This window comes from Topomyia yanbarensis, chromosome 3 (genome assembly GCF_030247195.1).
Source record: "Topomyia yanbarensis strain Yona2022 chromosome 3, ASM3024719v1, whole genome shotgun sequence".
In the NCBI taxonomy this organism is placed as follows: Eukaryota; Metazoa; Arthropoda; class Insecta; order Diptera; family Culicidae; genus Topomyia; species Topomyia yanbarensis.
Window position 1 is genome coordinate 58,196,829 of NC_080672.1, and position 22,523 is coordinate 58,219,351.

At 33.5% G+C, this 22,523-nt stretch overlaps 1 protein-coding gene across 1 annotated transcript in view; it reads right to left on the bottom strand.

Annotated features, from left to right (window-relative positions):
* The window catches only part of LOC131690922 (insulin-like receptor), a 426,227-nt gene that overhangs the window by 380,284 nt on the left and 23,420 nt on the right, over positions 1-22,523 (bottom strand). Inside the window, exon 2 of the mRNA XM_058977002.1 lies at positions 19,561-19,718. The gene's annotated coding sequence lies outside the window, so the exon portion shown is untranslated. The remainder of the gene's footprint in view (positions 1-19,560; positions 19,719-22,523) is intronic.

The window sequence follows — 22,523 nt, forward strand, 5'->3', positions numbered from 1 at the left end:
GCGCAGTTTGGTGATGGGAAGCAATTTCCTTCCTACCGTCTCAGGAGATGCTGGCGGTTTTACAGTACGAACGGGATAGATTTACTGCAGCTGCTGATGATGATGAAGGAGATGACGGTGGGGGTGGTGGTTACCGTCGTGTGAAGCATTGACTCTTATATTTTTTCCCTTTTATTTCTTCTAGCTGCTGCAGAGAAAAGGCTCCCGGGTAATGAGAGATCCTTTTCGGGAGATTGTCAAGGGGCAAATTAATTCAATGGGTGCTTTTGAGGAGCTGTTGTTGAATCAACAATTTATATAGCATTGAGTGTTGCGAAAATTATTCGAATTGCAATTAACACTTCGTTGGGCCATTGACTAGAGCAATTACGGGATTTTCACGCAACGGGTTTACGGAATAGCGAATCCAACGTTGGTTGTTATTTTAATCATCAAATAGACAGTGAATAGATTTCTTATCATACGAATCTATCCATGGATTTTTTATCCCACAAAGGGCGACATAACTAAAGCAATTTATAAGCGATTTGAACAATTTTGGATGTTTTGATTTAATTCTCTGCCAACCAGGGCTGCAGAGAGAAATCACGGGACCGGGGGGTCCAGCGTAAGGGCTCCCTCCATCGCTGTAGATTTTTCGAACACAGAAACCGTTAAGCTCGAAATCTATTGGAAAAAATAATTATCTGCTATTATGTATGGTGCATAGAAAATTTGTGGAGAACTAGAGGAGAATACACTTAGTACTTTTAATTCCAATATTTTTTTCTTTTCAAAGGGTGTTATGGTCAATTTTTTTTCGTTTATTTTCCGTCGATCATTGTCCGCACTGAGTGCCTATCACTGACGCCAGAGAGGTGACTCCACAACTAGATATCGGTTCGTCAACACATGGACCAGGATCAACGACTCTACTTCTCTTGCAAAAGAAGACGTGACACGGAGTTTTCACCTCAGAAAATCTCAACGACCTCGGCTGGGATTGAACCCAGACCCACTGGGCTGAGCGACGGTCACGCTTACTACTCAAACGCCGGCGTCGTCTATAATCAAAATTTAATCAAACAACAATGATATTTTTTTTATTAAAAGTTGTTTTTTCATTAGTTCAATTAGTATAAAATACAGAAAAATATGGTAAGCTTTCGGTTGAGCGTCTTTTAATTACTGCCTTCAAATTTTGTACGGCTACCTCGTCCACTTTGTTCGCCCCAGCCAGTTCACTTTAACAGTTTTGGGTATTACTTAGGTTCCGCTTGACGATGGGCCAATATTCCTCGATTGTGCCGAGCTCTAGTGTGTTGGGAGGGTTCTTGTCCTTGGCTGCTACCTGAACTTTGTAGGCATCATACCACTACATGTCCGTCCAAAATAGCGTGGAATAATCGTGTTGCTTCAAGCAAGGTAGCAGACGTTTTTCATGCACTCTTTCACGAAAATTTCCTTGTTGACAGGCTCGGTCGCAATGAAAATGTCGCTTTTCAAATCACAGGTACAGAAAGCTTGCCAAACAGATATTTTTGTGCGAACTTCGACAGCTTTATATGCTTGAAAATATCGGCCACTATTCCTCCCGGTAAGTATTTCGGATTCTGGCTTAGATTTGTTGAATATCGTGCAACGAAATGTGTCAAGTTTAAGTCGATCAAATTTTGGCCGTAAAACCATTTAAATGTTTCTACGAAATCTTTGAATGTAGCCGATTCATTAATATTTTCAAATTTATTCAAGTGTCGGTATTGTATGGAAACCTAATACCGACACCTGAATCTTTGTCTGGTTTCGCCTAGAATTCATTAAAAACAACACATTATTCGATAGTGTAGCTGACTTTTTTTGGTTTCAAGGAATCTGATTCAGGTGATTTTTGCGAGTAATTTATATGTTTGGTACAATATTATTGAAGAAATCATAATTAAAACCTTGCACAAATTGCGAAAATAGTAGCAAAATGAGAATGTAATAAATTTAAATAAAAACAAAAAGAACATTCAACGAAGGTAGAATGTAAAGAGAGAAAAACAAAAAAGGGACAAATGAGGAAAAACTAATAAATAGATATAATGGAACAAAACAAGAAAGCTAAAAAATGACATTGGAAATAATGGAACAAGATTATTAAATTGCAAATAGTCCAAAACCTACCAATATCAAAAATAGAAAAGAAATCCAAAATGGATAAACAACAGAAAATGGATGGGGTGGTGGTCTGAGGGGTGATTTAAGGAGATTTTTAAAAGGAGGGGAGTGAACAGTAAAGGGGGGGGGGGTGTAACCCCTCTCCGTAAACCATCAACTACGCCCCTGTTACAATCCAGAAACCTTATGCGAGTCGAAAAAAAAATTTGGCCGGGATTAGGTTGACGTTTTTCAGAGTGATTGCATAACCTTTCTATATGAGAAAGGCAAAACATGAAAAGATGAAACGAATTAAAAAAATTGGACAAATACATAAAATGGGACAAATTTTAAAAAAGAAGTAAAATGGAAAAAATAGAAAAAGGGAAAATATGTGGCAAAATATACAAAAAAAATTGAATAGGATTATTTGAAGAAAATAGAAGGAATACAAAACCTGGATGAAATGGAAAAAGAAACAAAAGAAAAAAAAAAAAGGAAAAATTTATTTAAATTGAGAAACTTAGTTAAAGATGAAAATTTAGGATTTAGGTTCCCGTATTTAAATAATATTTTCCAAGTGAATGCAAAACATTACTATGGATCGTTTTCTTTGTGGATTTTCATGTTCTTTCTTGATTTGTGGAGTTATTCAAAATTCGTTTCACAAATCCTATTTGACCAATTGATCATGATCACTCTAAAAGAAGTCACATATCGTCCTGAAAAGATTAAAAATCGTAATTGGACTAATGATTCAATTTTAATCGTAAGGCTATAGCTAATTTTTTGAAACCCATCCGCAGATTGCAAAGCCTCGAATTAATTAATAAAATTCGAAACAAAATCAATTTCCCGGAACTTTTAACTTTAACTAACTCAACTTTTCAAATGGTTCTTCAAAATCCAGGAGATAATTATAGTGAAACATGAAATAGAAAATTTCAGTCTTTTAATACACAATTTACAAAAAAAGTTCTTAAGTATTTTTGCCCGCTGCGCGTAAAAATCATTTTTGAGTTCTAGTTTCAAAGTTTTCTTTTGATTAGTCCTTCATGACGTATAAACTTTATAATATAATTTACGATTAACTTTATGATAAAAATTGATGGAAATTAAATCATACCAATATTGAAACTCTAATCGAATTTTCAAATCAATTGTTAGTAAAATAATAGTTGACAGAATCATTCCTTCGGTTCAAAGTCCGGGCCCCCTCCACAACTCCGGGCCCGCGGAGGAAACACACCGTTCCCCCTCCCCTCTCGGCGGCCCTGCCCAGGAAAAAGGAATCGGATGAATCCGTCTGGTTCCCAGTATCACGGATTTCCGTCGGCATGTTCCAGTAATGGATTACTATTTGTGAACTTTAATGAATCTAAAGTAAAATGGGTGTCAAAATGCTTGGAAGAGTATAAGAATATTGATCCAGGAACAGTAATTCTGGTGCAGGTTCCGTTGAGGCCATGAATGATCGTTCCGAAGTAACATAAGCGGCAATTTCCACAATGTGCCTCCCCCCAATGTTAGAATTCTATTGGAATTTTTCAAATGATGTTCCCATACTGGAACATGCCTCAGGAATCCAGATGTACTCATCCATTTATTTCTGTCAAAATCCTAAAGTGAAAGTTTGGCTTTTAGTGTATCGGATTCTCCTCTTCAGTAACTGACACCAACCTAGAACCCGTTAGATAAGTAAAAACAAGCACCGAATTAGACATTAATTCCAACAAGTCTCACGTCTTCTGTGCACACCTAAACAACTGGCTTGTTCCGAGTGATGCCTCGAGAGTAAGCACAGTAGTTGTAGTTCGCTGATGCAGAATTTGCATACAAAACTTTGGGTTCAAGAACCAAACGCCTGGCACTATGCAATTTTTCCCTCAATTTTTTTTTGTATGAGACGAAATGCTGTGCATAAGGGCACAATACCTAAATTGAAAGTTTGATTTTTAGTGCTACGGATTCTCCTTGTCAGTAACTGGCACCTACTTGGAGTAAGTTCAAACAAGCACTAAATTGGATGTTTTTGGATTTAGTGTCTAACTGAGATAAAAATAATAAGTAGACAAAGGTCTACCAAAAAGATGAATATTGCCAGGATGATCATTTTATATTCACGTGCACTATATTTCTTATCATTGTTTTGCATTGTGGTAGACAGATAATACATGGTGTTTGGTTAATTTATTTTCTCATTTTTCATCTGACCCGTGTTGGTCTACATGAAATTTAATGTTGTTGTATGGGAAAAGCCCATTTCAAGGTTTCAAAATTACATACAAGGTATACAGCATTACAATAACATTTTTTTCGATAGTTGTCCTACTGGAGCTATACAGCTAGGTTCTCGGAAGGGCTCCCCGTCAGAATCACACACTACAATTGCAGACGAGACAGGCAAAAAACACTGCTTTAGGTCAATTGTAACGGGCCGTAATTCTGAATGTGATATTCATTGTACGGTTCAGGTATGTGCGGGCGTAGGGACTTCACATGTAACATCGCGAAGGGCTCGAACATTTGTACGTTAACGTGTTCGTTTGAATGTCGCGTGTGCTAACGGGTATGTAACTTCGTGTGTGTAAATTCTAATTTTATAACCGTAACCAAATTCGCGTGTATTCTGGATTGATGGCGCGCGGACCATGAATCTGATGCTCAATTTTTCGTGTTCGGTTCAGATTCTTGAAGAAAGTGCGTTCTTCTATACTATTAGTTCTCAGTCATGTCGCCATGGAAGGTGTTGTCTAGGGGAGCTTTATTTTTGGCTTGATCCAACTGAATGTATGGGCCTAAGTTACCAGGACGGACGGATTTCCGGATCTAACCGATTCATGAACGCGCGAGCTCGGGAGTTTGTAGGTTCACGCTTGAGACCACGTTAAAAAAATTATAAGCGCGGAGACGTTCCACTTATCACCGGGATGGTATCATGTTTGCAAGATCGCGGGTGTAGGCTGCGGGAATGGTTGCGAAGGGCTCAAGCATTTGTATGTTAACGTGTTTGTCGCGTGTACGTAACTTCGCGTGTATAAATTCGATTTTATAATCATGTAGCCATTCGCATATTCGAGTGTATTCATGAATTATCGTGCGTGGACCGTGAATGAAATGCTTAATTTTTAGTGCATGTTACACATGCTAGAAGAGGATCAGTTCCCCCATATCACTATTTCCCGGTTATATGGCCATGGAACGTGTTGTCTAGTGAATATGTACGTCATTATTTCTATTGGTCAAACTGAATGCATGAGTCTAGGCTGCTAGGACTGACCGTAGTGATCGCGCGAGCGGTAGGTACCTGATTTAGACCACGAAGGCCACGAGCGTTTGTAAGTATACACACAGAAAAAACAACTAGCGCCTACTGTTAGCTTGAAAGTAAAACTATTAGGTTAATCAAGAATAATAATCAAAATAAAAGTATTCCTTTCAAGCTAGTGAAGGATAGTAATAAAAAAGAAGTTTTATTATCAAACTGAGAGTATGTGTTGGTTAGGGAATTGCAAATTTTTTTTTGAATTCTCAAAGGCCCCCCTCTCATATTGTGACAAATGTCCAAGTAAGCTCAGATGCCAAATTTCACATCATTTGGACAATTCTAGACCCCTCGCCCACATCGCTTGAAATTTTTGAAATTGATGCTATGGGAAAATGTGGATGAAAATATATTAAATGCTATTACTTTTGAAGTAGCAATCAGAAAATTACAATTCATACCACTTTTTAAAGGAAATAACCTTAGTATTGGAATGAAGACGTTCCGGTTCCAAGAAAAATACGGGAAAGTGGGGTACTGGGTCATTTTGGCCCTAATATCCCCTATTTTTTAAATTTTTCTGTTCCGTGGTGCAAACCATACATATTTTGCAGTTTTTCTAATGTAAAAAAATCTCAGAAATCGAACGGAACCTTTTAGACCTTATTAAATTTTATCATTTTCTCGGTCATATATCTCTATTATTCTTCATTCAATTTTAATAAATTGTACCTTGTTGAACGTGGGAAATTCTTAGAAATACAACCAAAATAGATTCGTTTGCGTTAAAATTCAAAAACATCAAATTTTTTGACATTAACTCTACAAACAACATTTTTTTCATTAAATGTCCTAATATCTCAACATCCTCTATTTTTCTGGTATGAAACTTTTCTCATGTGATTCCTAAGCGCATTTTTCACTATAAATAGTAAATTAAATAATAATTTTCTTGTTAAATGAAGTTAATACGTGCGATTTTATGGTAAAAATGTGAAATCGAGACTAAATGTCAGAAAATTTGAAGTTTATGAATTTTACCGGTAACGAGTCTATTTTTATTTTGTTCTTAAGGATTTTCCACGTTCAACAAGGTACAATTTATGAAAATTGAATGAAGAATAAAAGATATATACACGAGAAAATTATAAAATTTAATATGAATGACAAAAAGCCCTATAACCCCAACTTCTCGTATTTGGACAAAGGTCAAAAAGGTTTCGTTCGATTTCTGAGATTTTTTCACATTAGAAAAAATGCAAAATATGTATAGTTTGCACAACGGAGCAGAAAAATTCAAAAAATAGGGGATTATGGGGTCAAAATGACCCAGTACCCCAATTTTCCGTATTTTTATAGAAACAGGAATATCTTCATTCCAAAACTAAGGTTATTTTCTTTAAAAAGAAGTATAAATTAATTTTCAAATTGCTACTTCAAAAGTTGTAGCATGTAATATATTTTTCCACCACATTTTCCCATAGCATCAATTTAAAAAATTTCAAGCGAAGTGGGCGGGGTTTAGAATTGTCCAAATGATGTGAAATTTGGCATCTGAGCTTACTTTGACATTTGTCACAATATGAGAGGGGGGGGGGGGGCTTTGAGAATTCAAAAAAAAATTGCAATGCCCTAGTGTTGGTTGTTATTTGCTAAGAGCGAAAAACTCCTATTTTTACCAAGTTTTTTTCTGTGTCCATTTCCAACGTTAAGATATTTTTATTATATTCATCTTTTCACGTTCTTCATTTTTGCATTTTGTTCCATTTTTATCACTATCTCTTTGCTTTATTTTATAGTCGTTTTTATGTTATTGCATTTCATTTGCATTTTTTTAAAGGAATTCTACTTTATTTTATTTTTTATATTCATATTTTAATGCCCTGCTTTTTTATTTGTTTCTTTAAATTTTAAAATTTGTTTATTTACTCCATATATTCTTATCATACCCTTTTTGTATTTTCTTTTTTCTCCATATTTTTTTTTTCATTTCGTCAAGAATTTTTTTTTTTCAAATTTATCCCAATTTGTCAAATTATGTTCATTCTGTTATTTTGTTCCATGTTTTCTAGTTCTATGCTTTCTGGTTTCTTCATTTTTCTTTTATTCCCATTGTACAATTTTAATAATATTTTAATAATAATTAATACAATTCTCGACAAACATATGATTACGGCTCAAAAGCCAACTGTCAACATTCTCTTCGAATGAAAATTCCGGACAAACCGTTATTGGTCGAACACAGTTCATAGCAGTTAATGAAAGAGAAAACTTTTCTCTTTTGTTTACTACCAATATCTGTGATTGGCGCGTAACGGTTTGTCTGGAATTTCCTTTCAAAGTGAATTTTGACAGTTGGTTTTTAAGCCGTAATCATATGTTTGTTGAGAATTTCATTTATTTTTTACATACTTTCCTTAATCGTTCATTTTGTTCATTATTGTTATTTCTTCATTTTTTCCATTTAACCTATTTTAGTACCTATTTGGTTGACAATTTTTCTATGCGTTTACTTTCAATTTTTTAATTCTTTTTGTTTTTGCCTTTCTCATATAAAGAAAGGCTATGCAATCACTGTAAAAATCGACTTTTTAACCGAGGCCCGGAGGGCCGAGTATCATACACCATTCGATTCAGTTCGTCGAGATCGGCAAATGTCTGTGTGTGTGTATGTATGTGTGTGTGTATGTGTGTGTGTATGTGTGTGTGTCATTTAAACTCACACAATTTTCTCAGAGATGGCTGAACCGATTTTCGCAAACTTAGTTTCATCTGAAAGGTATAACGCTCCCATAAGCTGCTATTGAATTTTTAGTTGATCCGACTTTCGGTTCCGGAGTTACGGGTTGAAGAGTGCGGTCACACAGCAAATTCCCATATAAACTGGTACCACCATAATGTTCAAATGATGTAAAACATATTAAAATTGATGTAACATTACTCTAGTTTGCGGGTCTGGATCACTAATGATCAATCAAAGCAGCTTTGACCACATTGGCCACCTATGACGGTTCATGACGCCCTCGGGGAACCCGCCAAGTTCCTAAGCTAATATCACACCCATTCCACAACGAATTCTCTACCGATTTTTACGAACTTAATTTCAAATGAAAGATACAGTAATGCCATTGACTGCTGCTGAATTTCATTCGGTTCTGACTCTTGCTTCCGGAGTTACAGGGGTGTTAGTAAGGATACACTGGAATTTCCCATATAAATCGGTACAATCGTAATACCTCAGAGGCTAAAAACTATTGAAATGGTCACCAAATTACTTCTAATCGTAGATCTAGATCACTGATTGCCAATCAAACATTCTTTGAATATATTGTCCACTATCGACGATTCCGGAAGTCCGGAATTCCGGGCATATTCCACAATTAAAGTCACATCGGTTCATCGGTGATGACTGAACCGATTTTCTCAAACCAAGTCTCAAATGGAAGGCAAAATATGCAGTTGAGTATTGCGTAGCCGCCCCTTCCCCCCCTCCCCACCTTGCCCTTACACCTCCCTCCTTCATCACTCCCCTCTTCTTGGATCACCCTCACGCCCAGATTTCCTTCATCCACCCCGTATACCGAAATAAGATGAAGGATTTCTGACGCATCCTCCACACCCACTCTACTAAACCCCCATTCCCTACACGTTCAAACGCATTCCACCAACCTTTGCAAATTATAATCACATGAAGATAACATTGAACTCATGCTTATTAAGCTAATTAAATATTATTCTTTTGCCTTTCTTATATAGAAAGGTTATGCAATTGCTCCAAAAACCGACTTTCTAACCGAGGCCCGGAGGGCCGAGTCTCATATAACATTCGACTCAGTTCGCCGAGATCGCAAAATATCTGTGTGTATGTATGTGTGTATGTATGTGTGTATGTGTATGTGTGTATGTATGTGTGTGTATGTGCGGATTTGTTAACAAAATGTCCACATCGGTTACTCGGAGATGGCTGAACCGATTTTTACAAACTAAGATTCAAATGAAAGGTATAATATTCCCATAGGTTGCTATTGAATTTCATTTTCAACCGACATCTTGTTCCGAATTACGAGTTGAAGAGTATGGTTACAAAACAAAATTTGTTGATTTTTCCAAATCGGTTTCTCGGAATTTTCTGAACCGATTTTGACAAACTTAATTTTAAATGAAAGGTCCATCAGCTGCTGTTGAATTTTGTGTGGATCCGAGTTCTGGTTCCTGAATTACAGGGTGATACGTACGATCACGCAGCAAATCCCGATTCTAACGAATTCTGCGATGAATGTAAAAAGGTGATTTTTTTCCAAAATGTAAACACAACTGTTGAATTTGTAGATCTAGGTCCCCAACAGTCATTCAAAGTCTCTTTGGCCACACTGGCCACCATCGACGGATCCGGAAGCATCCAAAGTCAGAATAACGGTTATATTGGTTTCTCGAAAATGGCTAGATTTGCTCAACTTAGTCTCAAATGAAAGGTGTTGCGTCCCCAGAAACTGATATTAAATTCCATCTCCATCCGACTTCCAGCACCGGAGTTACGGGTTGTGGAGGTCGATCACATAGAAAACTCCGATTCAAACCGATACCGCGATGAATGCAAAAAGGTGCTCTTATATATACTTACCAAGTGTAATAAGAATGAAAGACATTTCCATAAAGTTATATTGTACGAACCAGCTATTAAATCATAGTTTGGAGAAATGAGAAAGGCACAATTGCACCTCTAGGTGGATTAAAACAGGTTTTTATTATATTTTTACTTTCATAAAAAAACCTTTGATTTATCTTTTTTTGTCATTATGCGCACTTTTTCTTCGTTAAACATTTAGTCCGCTGTTTGAATTTATTTCAACATAATGTTTTCTTTTCATGCTTTAAATAATTTAATCCATTATTTTTAATTTCTTCTTTTTGTCTCCATTTTGTGTGTTACTATGCCATACCATTTTGGTTTTACTACTATTGTTTGTTTTCAATTTTGTCCATTTGTTTTTGTTCAATCCATGCCTTCCGAATTTCTTTATTTTTTCGTCTTATCATCATTCCATTTTTTTTAAATTTCTGCATGGATATTTTATTTTTTCTCTAATTTTATGCATTCCTAAACTTTCATTCACTTTTTCTATTGCTTTAAATACTTCTTGTTTTTAATGTTAAATATAATTTACTATTTTCGGATTACCGAGTTTTTCAGTTTTATATATGTTTTAAATTAGTATTTCTATTATTTTCACGATTTCTTTTATTTTCAATGGTTCTCAAAATTTTACTACTTTTACCGAAATTTGTTTATTCTTTTCACCATTTGTTAAATAATGTTCGACTTCTTTAACGTTTGCCATTTGTTTGTCTGATTTCCTGTTCTCTTTTACCAGGTTTTACAGGTTCTGGTTTGGTTTTTCCCGATTATACAGGTTTTAACAATTTAATTTAGTTTGTTAATTTGGTTTATTTTGCTATGTTTAGGTTTTTTAGTCTATTCTTTCAATATATTTTTTTTCTTTTCCATTGATCTCTGTTTAGATAATAATTTAAATTTTTGTGATTACTAAATTTTAAATCTTTCCATTTCTTTACTTTTACTGATACTATTGACAAAATGGCTCTTTTCAAAGTCACTAAAACTTTCAAAAAGGTATTTAAAATACTTCAAATTATGAACAGCCCTTCGTTTTTCCGTCATTGGCACTGGTGCAAAAAACTGGTACACAACTATAAAATGTCAGTGTAATATATTTAAAATCAGTGAACTACAATGGATTTCCAACTTTAACTTTTTGATATTCAGGCAATATACAGTAATGGGGGCCCGTACGTTGGACCACCCCCCCCCCCCCCGGGCCCATATTTTCTCTCTACGGCCCTGTTGCCAGCAAATGTTAATAAAAATGCTTAACTCAGGTAATTCGTCAACAATGGTCGGCAGGCAGAAATCTGACTGAGCCTACCGATTTCTTATTAACTCACCCTACAAATTAAATGACTAGACATTATCACTGCTCAGGCTACGGTATGTGCACATCAAGAGCAACTTCCCACATGTCAATTTTGATAGAAAAAGGTACATCTGGTTGTCCGAGATGTACCTTTTTCTTTCAAAATTGACATGTGGGAAGTTGCTCCACAGAATCTACTAATGAAAAGCACAGAATTTGCTACTGCAACCAAATCCACGTTTTATGAAGAGACGAGCTACTATCAGTACTTAGATCTATTGCGGTAAGCAATAACGTCCACTCTAGTTTTTTAAGCTTGCCACGTAAGAAAACACGCTGTGATTTTTATCTGCTTGAATCACTTGTTTCTTGTTGATAATTTCGACCGTATATTCAGCTTAATATTCTTTCGAGCAATTGCAGGTTTGGTCAAATATGCTTTTGAGACATTCGAAGCAATATAACTCGTTTGACGGCCGCTTTGTGTTATAATATAATTATACACTGTCAAATTATGAAAAAACTCAAGCATCTTACAGACTTCCAAGAATCATAGCTCCGTAAACGAAAATGCACCCAAAAATAACCTTACACCCTTCCAACGAAAAACCAGTAACAGAAAAACCCGCTTGAACATACATAGAACCCTACCCCGCGGCAGAAGCGACGCAACAGTATCTCTATCGCAACCTAAACAAATCTAATTGCACAATAGTCCTCAGTTGAGACATTACACAAAAGATTAACAGATCCCGGTACCCTTTCCCCGGCGGCGAGGCGACAGAGACACGGACCGCACTACGTGGTTCCTATTTTTCGTGAATCTTTTATTTCTCCCCTTCCCACTTAAAAAAAACCCGATTGGAGTGACCAGTCGGTCAGCCGTTCGCCGCCGTTGGTTGTCGTTGCAGACATTTTTTTATGTAGGAACATTATTGTGTTTATAAAGGGAGTCGCCCAGACCAAACAGGAAGCGAGACTCGAATTGCGTCCTCGTCAGACGAAAATTATAGATAGTGTAAGGAGGTGTAGTCGACAGACGATACAGTGCCGCTGGAAACGTTTGGGAATAGGTTGAATATCCCGGTTCAAAGTTAAGGAAATTGGAGAGATGAAATTGCACATATCATACGCAATTTTATTTGATCGGATTAGAAAAAAATATCAATTCATTCCTTGGGAAATATTTGCTTGTTTCGAAAATAACTTGGTTTTTACGAGAAATACTGTTGTTGAATTCAAACCCTATCAGCATTCTTAAATTTCGATTTTCAATTCTCAATCTTCGATGTCCAATTTTCACTTTTAATTTTTCCTAGTCTCTTGTCATTTGTCACTTTAATTTTTTTAATTTCAATCTTCAATTTTCACTTTTCTTTGGTACTTCGTCACTTGTTTCTTGTCATTTGCGACTTATCACTCGTCACTCATTATTTGTCACTTGTTACCTGTCACTTATAACCTGTCACATGTCACTTAAATTTTCAATTTTGATTTATTAATTTTCAATTTTTAGTTTTCAAATTTTAGTTTTAAATTCTCAATCTTTAACCTTCAATCTTCAATTTCCAATTTTAACTTTTCGCTAGTCACTAATCACAAGTCAATAGTCACTTGTCACTCGTCACTCCTTACTCGTCACTTGTCATTTGCTACTTGTCAATTGTCACTAGTCACTCTTCACTCGTCTTTTGTCACTTGTTACCTGTCACTTATGAGCTGTTACTTGTCACTTCAATTTACAATTTTTTTATTTTAAATTTTCAATTTTCTGTTTTAAAATTAAAATTTTTAATCTGTAATCTTCAATTTCCATCTTGCAATTTTCACTTTTAACTTGTCACTAGTCACTTGTCATTTGTCACTCCTCACTCGTCATTTGTCACTTGTCACCTGACACTTATAAACTGTTACTTGTCACTTGCCACTTGTCACCTCAATATTAAATTTTTAAAATTCCAATTTTCAGTTTTAGTAACTTGTCACTTCTCACTCGTCACTTGTCTTATGCCACTTGTCGCTTGTCACTCGTCACTCGTCGCTTGTCACATGTCACGTGTCACTTGTCACTTGTCACTTGTCACTTGTCGCTTGTCACTTGTCACTTGTCGCTTGTCGCTTGTCGCTTGTCACTTGTCATGTGTCACTTGTCACTTGTCACGTGTCACGTGTCACGTGTCACTTGTCACTTGTCACTTGTCACTTGTCACTTGTCACTTGTCACTTGTCACTTGTCACTTGTCACTTGTCACTTGTCACTTGTCACTTGTCACTTGTCACTTGTCACTTGTCACTTGTCACTTGTCACTTGTCACTTGTCACTTGTCACTTGTCACTTGTCACTTGTCACTTGTCACTTGTCACTTGTCACTTGTCACTTGTCAATTTTCAATTTTCAATTTTCAATTTTCAATTTTCAATTTTCAATTTTCAATTTTCAATTTTCAATTTTCAATTTTCAATTTTCAATTTTCAATTTTCAATTTTCAATTTTCAATTTTCAATTTTCAATTTTCAATTTTCAATTTTCAATTTTCAATTTTCAATTTTCAATTTTCAATTTTCAATTTTCAATTTTCAATTTTCAATTTTCAATTTTCAATTTTCAATTTTCAATTTTCAATTTTCAATTTTCAATTTTCAATTTTCAATTTTCAATTTTCAATTTTCAATTTTCAATTTTCAATTTTCAATTTTCAATTTTCAATTTTCAATTTTCAATTTTCAATTTTCAATTTTCAATTTTCAATTTTCAATTTTCAATTTTCAATTTTCAATTTTCAATTTTCAATTTTCAATTTTCAATTTTCAATTTTCAATTTTCAATTTTCAATTTTCAATTTTCAATTTTCAATTTTCAATTTTCAATTTTCAATTTTCAATTTTCAATTTTCAATTTTCAATTTTCAATTTTCAATTTTCAATTTTCAATTTTCAATTTTCAATTTTCAATTTTCAATTTTCAATTTTCAATTTTCAATTTTCAATTTTCAATTTTCAATTTTCAATTTTCAATTTTCAATTTTCAATTTTCAATTTTCAATTTTCAATTTTCAATTTTCAATTTTCAATTTTCAATTTTCAATTTTCAATTTTCAATTTTCAATTTTCAATTTTCAATTTTCAATTTTCAATTTTCAATTTTCAATTTTCAATTTTCAATTTTCAATTTTCAATTTTCAATTTTCAATTTTCAATTTTCAATTTTCAATTTTCAATTTTCAATTTTCAATTTTCAATTTTCAATTTTCAATTTTCAATTTTTAATTTTCAATTTTCAATTTTCAAACTTTAAATTTTCAATTTTCAAACTTTCAATTTCCAATTTTCGATGTTCAATGTTCATTGTTCATTGTTCAATGTTCAATGTTCAATGTTCAATGTTCAATGTTCAATGTTCAATGTTCAATGTTCAATGTTCAATGTTCAATGTTCAATTTTCAATGTTCATGTTCATGTTCAATGTTCTATGTTCAATGTTTAATTTTCAATTTTCATTATTCAAACTTCAATCTTGGATCGTCAATTTTCAATTTCAGTTTTTATGTTTTAAATTTTCTTTTCAATTTATAGTTTTCAGTTCTCAATGTTCAATTTTTCTCCCATTATTAATTTTTAGTTATCCGTTTTCAATTTCTTGAATTTGGATTTCGAATTTTGAATCTTCTAAATCTTGGATTTGGAATTTTCAATTTCGAATTTTGAACCTTGAATTTTAAATTTGGAATTTAGAATTTTAAATTTCAAGATTTAAATTTTAAATTGTGAATTTTAAATTACGAATTTGAATTTTACATTTTATATCCTATTTTTTAAATTTTGAATTTAGAATGCAGCGAAGACCCGATTTTAACAGCTCCCGATTTTGTCTATCCCCGGTTTTATGAGATTTTTGACCTGATTTTGTCAGCCTCATGTGAAAATTCATAGTTGGTAGTTTGATGGGCTCTAGCAGACATATTGTGCATATTTTGCTTATCTCAGAGATCCGTGTCAGGCGCGTTTAGGGAAATTTTAAGTAAATGATCCGAAAGGGTTATGAGCCTATATCTATATCTAGGGACTAAAAAGAAAGAAAAATATATGTCCCGATTTTGTCAATGTCCCCGTTCAATCAGTTTAAAATTCACCAAGGGGCTGATAAAAACGAGTCTTCACTTTAAATTTAAATTTTGAATTTTGAATTTTGAATTTTGAATTTTGAATTTTAAATTTTAAATTTTGAATTTTGAATTTTGAATTTTGAATTTTGAATTTTGAATTTTGAATTTTGAATTTTGAATTTTGAATTTTGAATTTTGAATTTTGAATTTTGAATTTTGAATTTTGAATTTTGAATTTTGAATTTTGAATTTTGAATTTTGAATTTTGAATTTTGAATTTTGAATTTTGAATTTTGAATTTTGAATTTTGAATTTTGAATTTTGAATTTTGAATTTTGAATTTTGAATTTTGAATTTTGAATTTTGAATTTTGAATTTTGAATTTTGAATTTTGAATTTTGAATTTTGAATTTTGAATTTTGAATTTTGAATTTTGAATTTTGAATTTTGAATTTTGAATTTTGAATTTTGAATTTTGAATTTTGAATTTTGAATTTTGAATTTTGAATTTTGAATTTTGAATTTTGAATTTTGAATTTTGAATTTTGAATTTTGAATTTTGAATTTTGAATTTTGAATTTTGAATTTTGAATTTTGAATTTTGAATTTTGAATTTTGAATTTTGAATTTTGAATTTTGAATTTTGAATTTTGAATTTTGAATTTTGAATTTTGAATTTTGAATTTTGAATTTTGAATTTTGAATTTTGAATTTTGAATTTTGAATTTTGAATTTTGAATTTTAAATTTTAAATTTTGAATTTTGAATTTTGAATTTTGAATTTTGAATTTTGAATTTTGAATTTTGAATTTTGAATTTTGAATTTTGAATTTTGAATTTTGAATTTTGAATTTTAAATTTTAAATTTTAAATTTTGAATTTTGAATTTTGAATTTTGAATTTTGAATTTTGAATTTTGAATTTTGAATTTTGAATTTTGAATTTTGAATTTTGAATTTTGAATTTTGAATTTTGAATTTTGAATTTTGAATTTTGAATTTTGAATTTTGAATTTTGAATTTTGAATTTTGAATTTTGAATTTTGAATTTTGAATTTTGAATTTTGAATTTTGAATTTTGAATTTTGAATTTTGAATTTTGAATTTTGAATTTTGAATTTTGAATTTTGAATTTTGAATTTTGAATTTTGAATTTTGAATTTTGAATTTTGAATTTCAAATTTTGAATTTTGAATATTGAATTTTGAATTTCGAATTTTGAACTCAAAAATTAAAATTTTGTAGTTTAAATTTTGAATCCCCGTTCTATCAGTTTAAAATTCACCAAGGGGCTGATAAAAACGAGTCTTCAATTTAAATTTTAAATTTCGAATTTTAGATTCTAGATTTTAGATTCAAGATTCAACATTCTAGATTTTAGATTCTATATACTATATATTTGATACTAGATTCTAGGTTCTAGATTCTAGATGCTAGATTCTAGATTCTAGGTTCCAGATCCTAGATTCTGGAATCTAGATTCTAGGTTCTAGATCTTATATTCCGGATTCTAGATTCTAGATTTTAGATGTTAGATTTTAGATCTAGATTCTAGATTCTAGATTTTAGATTTTAGATTTTAGGTTTTAGGTTTTAGGTTTTAGATTTTAGATTTTAGATTATAGATTTTAGATTTTAGATTTTAGACTTTAGATTTTAGATCTTAGATCTTAGATTTTAGATTTTAGATTTTAGATTTTAGATTTTGGATTTTGGATTTTGGATTTTAGATTTTAGATTTTGGATTTTGGATTTTAGATTTTGGATTTTAGATTTTAGATCTTAGATTTTAGATTTTAGATTTTAGATTTTAGATTTTAGATTTTAGATTTTAGATTTTGGATTTTGGATTTTGGATTTTGGATTTTAGATTTTAGATTTTGGATTTTAGATTTTAGATTTTAGATTTTAGATTTTAGATTTTAGATTTTAGATTTTAGATTTTAGATTTTAGAATTTAGATTTTAGATTTTAGATTTCAGATTTTAGATTTGGGATATTAGATTTTTGTATTTTTAGCTTCTTGTATTTTTGCACTTTTGCCCTTTTGTATTTTAGCATTTTCATATTATTGTATTATTGAATTTTTATATTTTTGCATTTTTGTAGTTTCGTATGATTTTACCATTTTTCTGTATACATATTTGTAAACTTGTATTTTTGAATTTCTGAAAACACGTCTATATTTGTATATTTGTAGTTTTGTATTGTTGTATCTTTTTATTTTGTATTCTGGCATTATTACATTTTTATTTACTTGTGGTTTTGTATTTTTCTTTTTTTGTTTTTTTTTGCATTTGTGTTTTTTGAGTATTTTTGTATATTTGGATTTTTTGTATTGTTGTATTTTTGTTTTCATGTTTTTTTTAATTTTCTAGTTTTTGTATTTCTATATTTTTGTATTTTGGTGCCTCTTTATTTTTGAATTTTCTTATTGCTGATTTTTTGCATTTTTGTATATATGTAATATTGTATTTTAGAATTAAAGCATTTTTGGAGCATTTCGTATTTTTCTATTGTTGAATTGTTGTTTATTGCATTTTTGTATTTTCGTATTCATGTTTCATTTCGCATTTTCTCACGTTTGTAATTGTCTTTCTTTATTGTTGTATTTGTCTTTCTATATTTTTGTATTGTTCTATTATTGCATAGGTAAATTGTCGCAAATATGGGCGAATATGGAATTCACTATTCATTCACAGGTCACCCGAGCAAACGAAAAGCCCATAATACCCCTATGGTCATGGGGCTTGACATGGGTGTTTGAAATGGGTTCAAACCATGAAAACACCATCACCATGGTCCGGTAGATCCCATATAAAATACCATATGTTGGTGTATTTATGGGTTATTGAGACCATTTTATGGTGTCTTGATGGTTGTGAATTTTGTAACGGAGCATGTTTAAGGTCTTTTCACGGGGCTATGTGGTGTTTGAACCCATGAGTATTTGCTCGGGCATGTTGTCTTGAGCACGTTTAAGCATCAAAAGACTCAACAGCTTAAAAATCACAAAGTTGAGCCCCTTTTATGTTGTATTTCTACCATTTTCTTTTAGTAAGCCAAAAATCTGACTTTAACAAAAAAAATAAATAAAAGTAAACCCTCTACACCTTGCCACAGACAGTGGAAAAACACAACCGAACGCCAGTGTAAGTTTCTACACATGAACAGAGGAAAAGTAAGACGCGACATCGAAAATGATCGCAGAATACCATCGTCGTCAGAATGTCTATTCCTGCGCAATTACGCGGCACCCTTCCTGTTAGAAAGAAACCCAAATAAAGCATCGGAAAGAAAATTGGGAAACGATGAACAAGCAGTCCAAAATTAGATTTTAATCTTTTTGACATACACAGATCTGCTGGAGAAGTCTCTTCAGACCCCTGTTTTTTTTCCAATCCCCAACGTTGTCGTTTTTCGCTGTTAAACTAGTTTAATTTTTCTATTGCACAATAGGATCCGCTTGAATTGGACTGAATCTATAATAACCGCCGGCCGCAGAGGGAAGGCAGATTGAAGGAATAATTGGGGTGGAGAATAAGAATGTGCTCTATTAGCACACCTCTGGCAGTTTCCTCTCCGTTGGTGGTCAGTCAGCCGATGGATTCGTTGCGACACTTTTGTTTGATATGTCGTGTTCTGCCTTTTCCATCGTCAACAGTAGACTCCTTTTCGTAGGAATTTTGCGGAGGGATAAACATTATCTGAACACGTCTTAGCGATGGAAGAACTGGATGTTTATGTTGTTGTTGACGTCGTCGTCATCGTCGTCCTTGTCGCCATTAGACACGAGAATTAACCTTTGAATATGGATTATTGCAGGAAAATAGGGTCGGGGTATTTATTTCTCGTGCCAAAGTGATTACAATCAAATGAAATTGGATTGATTAGTGCCTCAGATGCATTTCAGTGTAAGAGGGGCTAACAAAGGAATTGAAATTTTTTACAGTTTGTTTATTTATTTTGAGCTTTGGTAGTGTTAATTCATTTCAAATAATGGGAGAGTTTAGTTATTGCTTTGCGTTATCTTTTGATCAATGACAATAGATATCATTATTTATTTATTTATATATTTACTGCAGCTTTAAGCACTAATATATTTTGTTAGCTGTCTGAATTATAACAAATTATTAACTCACCTTTTTGATGAAGAATTCCTGTGCATATTCAGCAAAACTCGATTTTTTTGAAAGCACACCACTACCAATTTTCTTAATTTAACAACCACTTTTCATACATTTTATATATTAAACTTTTTCTTCATTTGCCGCTTTTAAGGGATCTGCTCAATATCAATCTGGAACAAGAAAGAAAAAAAGAAAGTACCATCAGAATCATATGAATGCTCACAAAAAAAGATCACACTAAAGTATCGGCAATAAATCTGAGCGCTTTTCGAAATAACCAACACCGCACACGTCGACCGGTCCGGTTTCGTCATAGGCATTGTACCAGTTATTGGAATCGAGGATAAACAAGCGAATAATGCGGGTCAACGTGGGCTCGGTCACGTGCGCGCGTTCTAAGAGCAAACGGGCAGCGACCCAAGGAAAGATGCGTGTTTAAATACACATATCCCACATCAGAACCCCACCGATATAGAGTGGACGGGAAATAATTGATACCGAGTGCGGTAGCTACGTGAGTCACTGAAGAATCAATTCGAATGAATGATCTGGGGTTTAAGTCAGCTGGGAAATGGTCGCATACGCGACAGGTTAAGTATTATGAAAAATTGTATCGAAATTCATCAGTACGTGACAGCCGACTTGACCACAAACATAGATGTTAAGTCCAAAAAAACACCACTTGTGTTTACACGAGAACGGTTGGTAACGAATGACGTCCCGTTAGCAGGAATGCCACATTCTGTGTTTCGGTCAAAAAAATCTTTTTACCATTTGTGATGGCTAAAAATGGAAAAAAATCTGTGGAAATCTGTGATAAATTTCTAAAAAATCTGTGAAAAATCACAGTAATTCCAAAAATCTGTGAAATTTTCATCAAAATGCCAAAAATCTGTCATCTGTGAAAAAGAATCTGTGATCAAAAATTATGAAAAAAGATCTGTGACATTACAGAAAAATCTGTGAATATGGTAACCCTGCCCGTTAGTACAGAAATTAAACTTGACAGGGCCACTGTGGAACCTAAAGAACGGCATTACACGTTTTTCAGACATTCGTTTATGTATTAATGTTCGCTAATATTATTTGCTGTGGTGAAAATTGGAGTCTTCCGGCCACATCTGCAGATTGTCTGCCAAATCATCAGCCTACCGGAAAACCTGTCCGCAGAAACAAATTTATATTTTTTATGCTTGGAAACATCCCTGCAATCTCTGGCACCATAAAACTTTTAATTTGACGTAGGTATTTTCGTCCGCAGGGAGGCATCCGTTGAATTTGATCAGATCTTGGTCATCCAGGCCCGCCTTTTAGTTGCAACGTTCGCTTTTCGGTCCCGCTAGATTGCTGAATAGCCCTGTAGAAGCCTTCCCGAGTTAATTTAGAATTTCGCAGAGCAACTTCGCGTTTGTTGAACACATTTAATCTCGAAAGTCACTGCTTAAGGCCAATTGCAGCGGGTTGTGATTCTGAATGTGACATTCATTGTACGGTTCAGATATGTGCGGATATAAGGACTTCTCACTCGCGTGTATCGTCGCGAGGGGCTCGAGCATTTGTGCGTTAACGTGTTCGATCGCGTGAGCGTTTGTATGTCGCGCGTGCTAGCGTGTGTGTAACTTCGCATGTTTAAATTCAATTTTATAACCATGTTCGCATAATCGCGTGTGTTCTTGGATGGTCGCGCGCGGACCGTGAATCTGAAACTTATTTTTCATTGCATGGCTCAGATACTAGAATTCTTCCATATCATTAGAGTTCCCGGTCGTGTCGCCATGATCGCCGTGTTGTCTAGTGGATGAGCGTCATTTTTATTGGTCCAACTGAAAGGCCGTAAGGGCCGAGTAGGAAATGCCGGACGTGACCGATTTATGATCGCGCAAACATGGACGTTTGTAGGTTCACTCTTGGGACCGCGTTTGTAAAGTTATAAGTGCTGATCAGTTCACTTGGTCACCGAGGTGTTTTCATGTTTGCGAGGTCGCGGACGCAATGTGCGTGGATGATTGCGAAGGATGCGTAACTTTGCGTTTGGTATTCAATGTCGCATAATTTACGACTACTATAAATCTAGTCTAGTCTAGTCTAGTCTACACATACACAGCCAATACATGTAGGGATCCTGGAAAATTGCGGACGTTCGTCCACAATTTTTCTTGTCATTATTAATGTTTGTGGCACATATTGAATATAACACAAGCATTAAAGCGGCCAGGCCAACTGTGCAGCGTACAAAATAAAGATGATTCAAAATTATACGGCAATCAAATTATTCGTTCAATGAATAATTTAATCAACGTATTATTTTGAACCTTGAATAAGGAAGAAACGTGGACAACCGAACACAACCGTTTCAATTTGATGGGGGTTTGATAAATCGTTGGGAGTGACTATGCTAAGAGGGTTAATGTCACTCCTTTGGTCCTAGGCTCCTGGGATGGGACAGAAGCATTAAGCCCTGCCCTGGCTAATGAGCCAGGGTTATAGCGCCCTTACTCGCTCTCTGAAACAATAGAGAAAATTGGCGAATCTGGTTAATTAGTAGTAATATAAACAAAAAAAAACGCATAAAAATACAAACCAACAGACAACTCACCTTCGACAAAAATCCATATAGGACTTCTACGTCCTAATAGACAATACAGGATCATGAAAACAGAAACCTTCCGGAACGTTCCGGAATGCATTTCCTCCACATTTTGTGAAAAAAAATAAGAAAATTTTCGTAACGCCGGAATGTACTAAAAGTCGCATCCACACGTTTATAACACTCGTTCGCCAAAATTTAGAATTTATACAAAATTTTCCTGGCTTTCGAATAAAAATAAGAAAAGGTACAACAAGTGCCATACCATTTCAATAAGAGCTAGTATAAATGAATGTGAGATAAAAATATCCAAGTTCAATATCCCAAACACATGAAATCAAGAAAAGACAAGTGTATCATGCCAAAGAACAAACTATGCAACTCTTCA